Source organism: Papaver somniferum, unplaced genomic scaffold, assembly GCF_003573695.1.
Source record: "Papaver somniferum cultivar HN1 unplaced genomic scaffold, ASM357369v1 unplaced-scaffold_13986, whole genome shotgun sequence".
Classification (NCBI taxonomy): Eukaryota; Viridiplantae; Streptophyta; class Magnoliopsida; order Ranunculales; family Papaveraceae; genus Papaver; species Papaver somniferum.
The window spans coordinates 134-4488 of NW_020623252.1; the positions used below are offsets into that span (position 1 = coordinate 134).

At 37.7% G+C, this 4355-nt stretch overlaps 1 pseudogene; it reads left to right on the plus strand.

Moving 5' to 3' along the window:
- Positions 1-2561: 2561 nt before the first annotated feature.
- Positions 2562-3842, plus strand: LOC113335354 (annotated as a pseudogene).
- Positions 3843-4355: the final 513 nt, after the last annotated feature.

Below are 4355 nucleotides of genomic sequence, written 5' to 3' on the forward strand. Positions count from 1 at the left end.
ACCAATTGATATACCGGATTTATATTCCCAAAGAACAACATAGAAATATCAATCACCTCACAATAATCTTAATCGTATGGTAGCGAAACAAGATATTGTGGAATCACAAACGATGAGACGAAGATGTTTGTGACCACTTATTATCTTGCCTATCAGAGATTAAATCTCGAGCAAATCTTAGAGAAGATAATGCTCAATCACGATAGAAAACAGCAAGATCAGAACATGCAACTATATATAAAATAGTTGGGTCTGGCATCACAATCCCAATTAAGTCTTCAAGTCGTTAACCTACAGGGTTTCTTGAAAAACCTAAGGTTAAAGGAGAATCGACTCTAGTCGCAACTAGTATCACACATGAGGTGTGGGGATTAGGTTTCCCAGTTGCTAGAGTTCTCCTTCATATAGTCTTCAAATCAGGGTTTGCAATCAATGCTACCTTGGTAATATTCACCGTCAGATGAAAACCTGATTAGACTCAAGCTAATATCTTTCAACCGTTAGATCGAACTTAGCTTGTTACACACAAATGAAAAGTGACTTCATTTATATATGAATAACCGTACCTAAACGTGTGCATCTTGTTGGCTTAGCTATAGTTAACCGAAGTTAGCTATATGAACACTTTTATATCAACCATATTCATTTTAACCATAACTAGTTCAAATGACTCAAATGAAACTAGTTCTAGAGTTGTTCAATTGTTTATATTCTCATAGAAGTATACAAGACACAATTGAAGCAAAAACGATTTTGATATACATGAATCAATTCATGAACATTATAGCCAGGATTTGCAAAACATTTCATTCCTTATTATATAAATGTATTAGTTCATGAACAAACCGATTTTAGAACATAACCTACTCAAGTATGCAAACGGGTACGCATACCTAAGTTGCCGGACTTGTTTGGGTTTGCCAGTATGCGAACGGGTACGCATACCTTCCAAAATCAGCAGAAATTCCCGGACCTGAACCTCACGCCAGTACGCGTACCGGTATCGTACAAGGTTCCCGGACTTTCACTAAACCAACCAGTACGCACATGGGTATGCATAGTATGGTTCCCGGACTTGGATTACATATATGCAGGTACGCATACTATGTTTTATCAAACCATGGTTAAGTTTTCTAAACTTCATTTCAATCATTGAAACATTTTCGGAAGACGGGAATAGCTGTCTCACACAAACTATTAGCTTCAAAGCAAATTTTCAAGTGATCGAATGATCAATATGAAACATTCCGAGTCTACATCAAATGATTGTCTCACACAAATCATGTAAGATGTTACCAGGTGATTTTCACATGATCATCTTTTGACTTTCATTAAAAATATAAGATGAACTTGGTTAAAGCGAAAGCTTACCAACACATATTTCGAGAAATATGTAAGCGAGTAAAATCATCTCGAAATATCAAATGTGTATAATTGAAGTCTATATAGCTATACGACTTTTGTCTCAAATAGGAGATAGAGTAGATAGACTTTTGAGTGATAGATGAGTTCAAGTCTCCACATACCTTTTGGTGATGAAGTTCCACAAGCTCCCGTAGTAATTCTTCGTCGTCAATCGATGAACGCCGTGAAGTCTAATGCTCAACTACACTTTCTATCCTAATCCGAGACTTAGCTATAAGTAGACTAGAAATCAAGACTTATAGTTTTGCCAACTAAACTTGACAACAAGCTTGAGATAGCCACGCTTGCGAGTTCGACCGAGCAGTGCTCTAACAAGAACAAATTGTCAAACAATTCACAATTCAAAATTTGAAAACATAGTCGTTAGCGGTGTAAACTAGGTGTAGGAAAAAACGGGAGCATTTCAAAATTTGAAATTTGAAAAAAATAGTGATATATTAAATTTGAAAAAAAGGTCATACTCGATCGGGTTACGCTGTATGATTTAGCGCAGAGGGGATGCGCGTTTCGATCTAGCGTAGGCTCACAACGGTGAATGGTTCAACGGTGAGAAGAATGTTCCAGGGTATTTGCGCTGAACCATTCCACGAAAAGGTGATTTTTGTTACGCTGAACCATTTAGCGTAACTATCTCGCTGCTAGTTCACATGCGAGCAACTAGTAGGAGAGAGAACTAGTATTAACAAATAAAGAACACTTTTTTTCTTTTGAACTGCGACACTTTTTAGCTAATCTAGCAGCCACATCTAGCCCATATGACTTAGTCTAATCGTAGTGGAAAGGTAACTAAACAATGCTTTGGAATATCAAGACTTCTGCGTAAATTTATAATCGTACTTTTTTCTTTTTCTTTTCAGTGTACTACTGAAGAAATATATTAAATTGTTCTTCCAGAACTTCCAAGTTGATATAGCAATCATTTGCAACTCAATTTCACCGGCACGTATACTCACAGTCAGAACAGTTACGCAACCATTCAAATAAAAAACAAGAATTCTTCCCTCTATATAAACTTACACCAAATTCAGTTTTGAAAGCATCCCCAACCACTTTGAAAGATAAAGAAATCAATATCTTTGAAGTTTAGGCACCCTTTCCAAATTATTACATTCTCAAAACAATCTTTGATCTCAACTATGGCTTCCTCATCAACCCGTTTTCAGTTTATGTTTATGGCCTTATTCATCATTTTGGCTACTTTGGCTTCTCAAGCTATGTCAAATAGAGTAGTACTACTCCATGAGCCAACCATGGCTGATAGACACCAACAATGGATAACTCGATATGGGAAAGTCTATAAGAACCAAGCTGAAAAGGAGAAACGCTTTAATATATTCAAGGCCAATGTTGAATTCATCGAGTCCAGTAATGTTGAAAACAAACCATACAAATTAAGTGTCAATGAGATTGCAGATCAAACCATTGAAGAATTTAAATCTTCTCGCAATGGATACAAGAGGTCATGGAGAAGAAGTCCACAGGAATCAACAGCATTCAGGTATGAAAATGTTACTGCAGTACCATCCACCATGGACTGGAGAAAGAAAGGAGCTGTTACACAAGTTAAGGACCAAGGGCAGTGTGGTAAGTAACAGCATTTTCCTTATATTGTGTACCTCAGCTAGAAAAATCCCCAAAAAGCCTGATTTACCCAAATCACATATAACCAACATGCACAGCATGTGTATTCTATTTTACCATTACGTAAAAGAACAAAATCGTTTTCAGTTTCCTAAATCGATCGCTAACTCAAGATTTTCATGTTTTGTGGAAACAAAACGCAGGATGCTGTTGGGCATTTTCCGCAGTGGCAGCCATGGAAGGAATAACACAACTGGCAACTGGTAAGTTAACCTCTCTATCTGAATAAGAGTTAGTAGACTGTGATACTAAAGGTGAAGATCAAGGCTGCGAGGGTGGTCTAATGGATGACGCCTTTGAATTCATCCAAGAAAACCGAGGTCTCACAACAGAAGCTAACTACCCATACAACGGAGTTGATGGAAGCTGCAACACTAAGAAGGCAAACACCCATGCTGCTTCAATCAATGGTTATGAAGATGTGCCAGCCAACAATGAGGCATCTCTACTGAAGGCCGTCTCGAAGCAACCTGTTTCAGTTGCCATTGATGCCAGTGGCCAGGACTTTCAGTTTTACTCAAACGGGGTATTCACAGGAACTTGTGGCACCGAACTAGACCATGGTGTTACCGCAGTAGGGTACGGGACTGATAGTGATGGAACTAAGTATTGGCTCGTGAAGAATTCATGGGGAACTTCATGGGGTGAGGACGGATACATAAGGATGCAAAGAGATGTTGATGCTAATGAAGGGCTATGTGGTATTGCCATGGAAGCCTCCTACCCAACTGCATAAGAAGACATGTAACTACAGATGAATATTTCCTCTTGATATATCTATGTTTATCCTTATCTTATACTAAAAAGAATGTGTTTGATGTATATCCTGAAAGTTTCGGAACTAAAAATATATGAAACTTGGAAAGAAAATATACAATACAATCCACTAGCTACATACATCAGAAGATAATATGATTCAAGAGGTAGTAGTATGCTGATATAATTCACAGATTTATAGACACGGTGGGTGGACATCCATGACACCTTTCTGTAATCAGGAATAGGAATGTTGTAACTTCTAAATAATCAAGGGACAAACAACTATTCAAGAAAAATTACCTCCTAAACCTGTAGAACTCGAAATCCAATCTTTGAGGAGAAATATTTGCCAGGCAATGTGGAAATGTTGCAGATATCCCTCTCCAAAACAAGAGAAAAAGAAAAGCGTGCTCGGCAGGATTCGAACCTGCGCGGGCAAAGCCCACATTTGCAATATGTCGAATTGATTGATAAAATTCAGTAAGCTATCTTGATTGATAAAATCAAGATATCCCTCTCCAAAACAAGAG